Source organism: Crocodylus porosus, unplaced genomic scaffold (assembly GCF_001723895.1).
Source record: "Crocodylus porosus isolate Cpor-Errol unplaced genomic scaffold, CroPor_comp1, whole genome shotgun sequence".
NCBI lineage: Eukaryota > Metazoa > Chordata > Crocodylia > Crocodylidae > Crocodylus > Crocodylus porosus.
The window spans coordinates 106995095-107003735 of NW_017728943.1; positions in this window are offsets into that span (position 1 = coordinate 106995095).

Below are 8641 nucleotides of genomic sequence, written 5' to 3' on the forward strand. Positions count from 1 at the left end.
GCACCCCCAACAAACACAATCAATTAAAAAAATTATCACAAGAAATACAATAAAGCTTCTCTGTCCCTGCCAAACTGCAGTGGCAAAGGGCATTAGGAACTGCAGGTACCTAAAGAAATGTTCAGGTCAAAAAGAGTTTTCTTGTGATTTTAGGCACCTTCAGGGTAAGAGGGCCACTGAACAGGAGTTTTTGGATCACAATTTTGGATTTAGGTACCTAAAGTCTGCCTAAGCCCTGTTTCAGGGCTTAAGTCGTTGTTTAAATCTGGCCCTTAGACTTTAGAGAATGTGGAGAACTGTGTTGTATTAACACTGTTTGTGGTGAGGTAATAGCTTTTATTGGACCAGCTGTATAGTTGGCAAAGAAATTAAACACGTCTTCAGGCACAAGAAATCCTTCATGCTTCAAAACTTACATCTACATAGTTGGACCAATATATTAATTCACCTCACAAATCTTGCTTCTTATATATTCCCTGGCCCATCACAGCAACAACGTCACTACAACACTACTGGTAATTGTTAAGTCACCTACAAAACCTGACAAGTAGTGAAAGAACCCCCAAGAGAGAATGGGAGGAAACTTGAAGAAAAAGTTGTCTCAGGATTGAAGGAGTGAAAAGAAACACCAGTTAGCATCACCTTTCCTGCTATTTAAATGTTTTTATCTAAGAATGAGACATTAGAGCCCTGGAACATGCAGGTCAGAAGTGAAATGCTCTGGTGGGGAGATTAGGTAAAATGATAATACTTAACATAAGTTTAGTGCTTGCCATATCTCAATTGCACATGTCTTATTTGTGGTTATCTTTGTAAAGCACTTCAAACTGATTAAATCAACTGATTTGCCCTAAACTAGTTAAATATGTGGACACATCACGGGATTTGAAATCTTTAGGCAAAAGGTGGAATATTTTTTTTCTAGCAACCTATTTAGATTAACCAAGGAATGTGATGAGCTAGATAATAATGGCAAGGTGTTAGTTTAGCATGAATAAACATAAAAAGATGAGACAGACGTGAATAAGAAAAATATTTAAAGTTAGCTTGGAAAAAATGGTAAGATTATCAGTTTTCAGACTCAGGGCATAAGTGAGTCACCATCAGAATCTAGGAGGAAAATGTTGCTCTTCATAGTAATGTTACAGGAATTGTACTTTATTGGGGCAAGGTTTACATTTTTCATATGATTATTGTAACATGATTCTGAATTAAATTGATCATTGGTTCCTATTTTGTTAGCAAGAATGGTAAATATCAACACTGAGAACATATACAGTGTGAACCAAATAACTTAAATAGCTCTTTATTTGATGTACAGATTTTCTAAAAAGGGAGAGATGAACCAAAACAACATCTGTTAAGGAGGGCGTGGAATAAAAAATTGCTACAAGGGTGTATATCTGCATAAAAGCACCCAATGTGCAAAGCACCCAGTGGGACCTCCATCAATCCAGAAAAGCAAAGATAAAAATGGAAAAGTCAAATATTAGACTGCTAAGAGCCATCTTATTTGATATTGATTCCGTTACAATTAGTTTAAGAGAAGGAAAGGAGAGGATAGTTAATATTGATGAGTATTTCCATAGAAGTTTTTTATCTGAAGATCTCCACATCATTTACAAAGGCTGAAAAACATTATCATGTGGTTTATGCAAAGTACAGAAAGGATAAGGACTTGCCCAAGGTCACAAAATGAGTCAGTGGCAGGGTTGTGAATAGAACCCAGTTCTCATGATTTCCCAGCCCTTGCCCCATCCATTAAACTAGTCACCCTCCCATAGGGCTAAATTAAATAGCGTGAACAAGGTGCAGTTGGACACCACTCCAAGATACAGCTACCTCTGTTGAACTCAAAGTAGGGATTCACCCTTTTTGAAGATGGGCAAACATCTCCATTTGTGTTAGTGTTCCCTGTGCCAGGGAAAGACAACATTTGAATTTACACTCTGGCTCCTTAAGAACCCTATGGGGCACCAATCACTAGAGTCCTCAGCCCCTCTGTAAACATCATGGTTAAAGGGTTGCAGGGTTGGGACCCGAGTTGTTTCTACATTACATTGATGTGCCAGTGATGCACAAGGCTGCTGGCTGTTATCACACTGTAGTGTGCGTTGTACCCCATGGAAGAGGTGAGTTTTGAAGCAAGACTTGGAGAAGGATGAAGGCCTGGTAGATATGACTTGGAGCTTTTCCCACTCTTAAGAAGCACTGTGAAACACACCATGAAAGTGCTTGTAGGAGACATGGAGAATTGGGTTATTGAGTCTGACATCACCAGTGGAGGAAAAGTTGATAAGATTAAATGCTGCACACATATGTTTAATTTGGTCTAATGTCCTTTTGCAGGCAAAAGGACTATGGACTGTAGGGTGGGTTAAAGGTCAGGTGCAAGCAGAGGTATAAAAAATGTGTTGCCTGATCCTGCACAATCTGTAGCCCAAGCTCCGATGCTCTCCACTGGGAACCGATCAGACAGTCAGTTTTTTTTTCCAGATATTTGTGGCCCAATTAAGAATGAACAATTAATATCTATTAATATCTTCTTCCTCCCCCCTCCTCTTGTCCCCCAAGTCTACCACGACCCTCATCTTTGCATTTCAAACACCATAAAGAAGCTGTTGTAGTGGTGGATGATTCTTTTTCTGTCCTTCTAATTACACCAACTCACCTATGCACTATATTGAGTTTAAACAGAAATAAACACCAACAGAACATCACTGTGATATTGACAAGATTATTCAGAAAAGAAGTATTGGGATTTATTTTTCTTTTCTTTTTTTGCCAGCAAAATTAACTTAATTCATCTTTTAGTCTGTCTTAACTTTTTAGACTCCCTCCAGCCCCTATGATGGTATAGCTACCACTGAATTCAGCGGAAGTGCTTCCATTTACTTCAGTAAGAGAAGGATCAGGCCTTGAGTCTATAACACTGACTTGAAAAGAGAGAAAGGATCTAGCAGTCCTCAGGCAAAGATCTAAGTGAATCAATGGGAGGTTTGCTTGATCAAAAATGCAAGATGGCACACACCTTAGTTTTTAGTTAACATGCAAATATTGTCAGAAATATTCAAAAGACTCTGACAGAATAACAGTCATGTTATTAAAAACAAGCAACAATGCGCTACTTTGGGGAAGAAATGTATACCTTAAAACTAATTAATTTGGAATCTTTCAATTCATATTTATGAAGCTAAAATGAATTCTTGGAATATTTCAGGCTTTTGACAGTCAGCATTTTCTCAATTAGGACATTTGAATATTAGGTTAAAAAAATAGTAGCTTATTTTGTGGGGAAATTTTCTAAATGATGTCCCCATTTTTTTTTTTTTTAAGTAAAATTGGGAAAAATGTTTAATGGTTTGGAGAAAAAGTTCAGAAACAGCAATACCAAAACAACACAACAGCTGGAGCCCCCTTTACTAAATGGTATTTCCATAGTACAAATACACTGCTTTGGTAATCCTGAATTGGCTGGTATCAACAGAATAATTCCTGGTAGTTTTAAAGGAAAGGCAATTAACAACTAGAGACACAAGAAACAAACAGAAAATAAACTGAAATGATCTTTAAATGTTTCAATTTAAGAACTACAGTATCTTGCCACTAACAGTTTAATTTCATGAATTAATACTTTCTTTGGGATTTTTTTAAGGTCTATCTTGGATACAAAGGGAAATTGTTCTGGTAGAGAGTGATCTGAGGCAAAGAACTAGCTAACTCTACATCCCCCTGACCTGCAAACTGTAGGAAACTAAAACGAATGCTTCAGATACCCGTGTATGCACCCATTATTGTAACCATATTTCCCATCTGATAACATTTTATAATGATGTGTTAGTGCAGGGGGATTAAAATAATGGACCCACTGCACTTCTATCTTTGCTACCATTATTTCTGGGGCAGACGCTGTCCCGCAGGACTACTATCCCCGCAGCGGGGAGAATGCAATAGAGACGGATCGGATGGACCTGTGGGGGAGAGGGGGTGCGGGGGCAGCTGTAGGCGAGTCCTCGCCCCATGGAAGAGGGGAAGCCTTGCTATAAACTGGGAGTCTTTATAGCTGTTCGGCTGGAGGAAGTTTTTGGCTGTAAAGTGTCATGCACTGCGGCTCTCGGTGAAAAGGCTCTGCAAGCGGGGAGGTTTTTCTTCAGAGAGCCAAAGTGCAATTAAGATCAGGAAGGAGAAGCAGGGAAGAGGGAGAAAATAAAAATTTGAGAAGGGGGCACATACGGCAGCTCAGGGGAAATCATGGGATCCCCTGTTCCTTCCAGAGCTCTCCCACAGCATTTGGCAGAGGCAATGAGTGTTTGTTTGTTTGTTTTTTGGGGGTGGGTTGTTTTTTGTGATCTCTTGTATTGGACCAACCACATAGTTGGGAGAGATGTTGGACAAACTTGCGGATATCAAGTGCCCTTCCTCAGGGTTTGGTTGTTTGGTTGTGGTTTTTTTCATGCCTCCCCCTCGGCTGATCTTTTTTAAACTGAAATTCTGGAAGATGTGTTTGAAAACTGTCAGCTGCCTCTTGGGATAGTCATTAGTTCCTTGAAGCAAAGATGATAAAAACGAAACACACAAAATGATAGATAGATAGATAGATAGATAGATAGATAGATAGATAGATAGATAGATCCCGTTTCTATATCTATATATCTATAGACACGGGATCTATCTATCTATCTATCTATCTATCTATCTATCTATCTATCTATCTATCTATCTATCTATCTCTTTTCCCTTTCAATAAAGCCGTGACTTTTCGTGATACTAAACGCACCGGGGGAAAATAAGGAAGAAAGCCTTTATGCTGTCTATGTTATTCAGCTTCCCTTCCCTGTACCGCGCTTCTTTAAAATGCCTATATACAAATGTGAAGAATTCGCTGCCTTAGCAATCATTTAACTCTGGATACCCAGTGCCAACGCTCTTTTTAAAAACGTTTTAATAGCTGATCAGTACCAGTCCACCACCAGCAAGACCCGTCCCTTCCATCCCGCAGGACTCTTTGTTACTTGCTTGTCCTTAAAAATACTCATTTGTAGGTGAACCCGAGCCGGGAAGGAAGTTTCTCCTGCGCTGGACCTCTGGATTTAAAATGAGGTTGTGTGTGGGGAGCGGGCTCGGAAGGAGATCCCCCGCTTCTGGGACAGTGTTAGAGCTGTGCTAGGGTTCAAGGGGTTGTGGCGTTGCAATAAGATCCTGCAAGTCTCCGCGTTTGGAAACCGGCTCATCCCGGTTGGACGTGGACGGCAGCTGTGCAGAAATGCCCCGAGTCTGAGTGCCCTTGCCTTTTGCGGGGGGGAGAGGGGGTGTCTTTTTTCGGTGGAGCATCTCAAGTAAAAGGAGCAGGTGAGGATCCTGGTGGTGGAAGGATGCCTGGGTGCCTCCTCTTGGGAAAACCCGGGGAGAGACCATCGCTCCCATCAAAAGTGGTCCAGAAGCGCTCCGGCGGGGCTGCATCCCAGAGGTTGCTTAAATCACAGGCACGTAGCAAAGGCGCAGTGGGGCAAGGTCTTGAGTCTGTTTCCGTCTAAGGGAGAAATGTTTGCTCTCCAGTGAGAAACCAAACGAAGCAACAAACACATCACCTCCCCCCGCTCCCAAAGAGATGGGTACTGGAAGAGACTCCATCGCCTTGCGCCTTGCTAGACGGGGCTTGATTTCCAAGACCGGAGCAGCTGATGCAGCTGAAAAGTGCCCGCGGTGGCCCCCTCCGGTCTGCTGGCCAGATGTGCGCCCGCCGGATGGGTGCCTAAAAACGGACACTCATATTGCACGTGGGCAATATTAACTCCACGCAAAGAGACGTCTCCGGGCTCAGCACCCGCCTCAACTTGTTGCTTCCCACACGCTGCCATTGACACAGAAACTTTTCTTAGAAAAGGAAACCTTCGCAAACCCTCACGGTACCATAATAATGGTTGAAACTACAAATTCCCTATTTTATTTTTTAATTTTTTTGGTGAAATCTGTATTTTTTTTACACTGCTTTGCTTCCCCCCACCTCACCCCCGCCTTTTACTCCTGTTTAAAGAGATTGTTATTGTTTAAAGAGAACCCATTGAACTATTTCCTGCTCATTGTCACCTCTCTCCCCCTCACCCTCCACCCAGAGATTCTCACAGAAAGGTAATAAACTGACCCCCTCACACCACAGACCGCTCCTAAGCAGTCAAACAGCTCCTGAGCAGTCAAACCATTAAAAGCATTAGGAGGCGAGTATGCTTCAAACATCTCCCTTCCCTCCCTCTGGGCCAAAGAAACTCTGAGGACTCAGCATTTTCGCTTCAAGTCCTTTTCCCAGCAGCATTTACCCCTGGTTATAAGGGCGATCAAGTCTGACATTGTGGAGCCAGGTGGAAGAAACTCTTCCTTTCTATATATTCACTAGACTGGACTAGATCAGCCTTTCTCAACCCAAAGTGGGTGGCAAGAATATAGGAAAGGGTTGGGGACACACTTTAAAAATGGAGCAACAAACTTTCAAAATGGATTCCCTTTTAAAGGAGAAAAACATGGGAAACCGGGGCTTTTCCCTTGCAGGCTGGCAGCGTTGCCACCTGCAAGGGGCTGCTTCCCCCCCCCCCGCCCCCACACACTGGAAGGCTGGGGCTGAGGGCAGGGGAAGCAGGCCGGGAGTGAGGGGCACTGGGTTGGGACTGGCCATTGATGTTTACAAATGAGTCCTAGTACAAAAAAAGCTTGAGAAGCACCAGACTAGATGACTTGAGGTCCCTTCCCTCCCAACCCAAATTTTCTATGATTAAGCTTTGAGACAATGCTGGCTCTGAAACTGGGTCTCTTTGTCATACTTATGTGCGGCCTGGTTTAGCCATCACAGGCAGAAAGGTGGTAGGTTTATAGTGGGTTAACCTGCAGGTTGTGGGAAGGCAATAGTTTAATGAGATGGTCTAAAGAAGCACTAGCTGAATAAATTGTATTTCGTAGAAACGCTTGGTGGTCGGTTCATAGCATCATAGAAAATGAGGGCTGGAAGGGACCTCGCAAGGTCATCGAGTCCAGTGTTTCTCAACCTACGGTGGCAAGAATATATGAAAGGGTTGCCAACAAGCACAGGAAAATGTGGAAAAACGTGGATGTCACTTGGCAGCAATGCAGGGCCACGTGATGATAGTGTTGTTAATGTTTTCCTGTTGATACTGATTTTTGTCTTTAAAATAAAGCCTGTTGAGCCGCTTTGACTTGTGGTTTTAACTTCGGGTCAAAATATTTGTGTATCTTCTACTCTAATGATTTACTGGGTGCTCATCCATGTTACCAAATGGTACCAAAAAGGTTGAGAGCCACTGATATAGTCCGCCCCCCCTGCTCCAAACAGGACCAGCGCAACTAAATCAGAGTCCTAGAAAATGCGGGTTGGAAGGGACCTAAGGAGGGATCTAGACCAGTGGTTCTCAACCTTTTTTGTACTAGGACCCATTTGTAAACATGGATGACCAGTCCCCACCCAGTGCCCCTCGCTCCTGACCTGCTGCCCCCAGGCCTCAGCCCCCCAGTGTGTGAGGCAGGTGATGGGTGTGTGGGGCATGCGGGGGGTAGGGGGAGTAAGCAGCCCCTCGCAGGTTGCAACTCTGCCAGCCTGCAAGGTTTCCCACATTTTTCTCCTTTAAAGGAGAATCCATTAGAAAGACAACATTTGAATTTACACTGAGGCTCCTGAAGAACCCTATGGGGCACGGATCCCTAGAGTCCCCAGCCCCTCTGTAAACATCATGGTTAAAGGGCTGCAGGGTTGGGACCCGAGTTGTTTCTACATTACATTAACATGGCAGTGATGCACAAGGCTGCTGGCTGTTATCACACTGTAGTGTGCGTTGCACCCCGTGGAAGAGGTGCACTTTTTCAAGTTTGTTCCCGACCCTTTCCTATAGTCTTGCCCCCACTTCTGGGTCACGACCCACAGGTTGAGAACCACTGGTCTAGTCCAACCCAAGCAGGACCAGCCCCAAGTCCGAGCCAAAGCTTTGTCAAGCCGGGTCTTAAAAACGTCCAGGGATGAAGGTGCCTCCGTCTGTCTGGGTAACCTGTCCCAGTGCTGTCATCCTCCTACTGAGAGAGTTTTTCCTAATATCCAGTTTAAACCTCTACCCAGGGCTTAACAGCCGTCCCCCCCCCCGGATGGAGACTCCACAGCCACTCTCCCAGAGCTTCCCTCCCCTCCTGGCGCGCGTTTCTCCTCATACCCAACCGCACCTTCCCTGGCTGCAGCTTGGGGCCATTCCCTCACGGAGCGTTTGTGCTTGGTCGGGGTCTTTGCCCACTTCCCTGCGGCGGGAGGGTCTCCCTGCCAGGCCTGGCGTGTGCAAGGCAGCCAGGGGCGTGCGGGGGGCAAGGGGCTGCGGCCGAGATGGGCCATTTCCCCGCGGCCCCGGCGGCTTTGATGGAGGTGCAAACATTTGGGAGCCGATTTGCATAAAATAGCCGCGCTCCCCCCCCCGAACATCACAGGCTGCCCCGGGGCACCAATGGCGCGGCCCGCGCGGACACATCAAAGGGGCCGCGCTCCAATCCGGGCGCCCCCCGGCGGGCGGTGATGTCACAGGGGGTATTTATGACGCGGGCTCCGCACTGCCCCCGCGCCAGGGCTCGCAGCGCCGGGAGCGGGAGCAGGAGCGCCGGG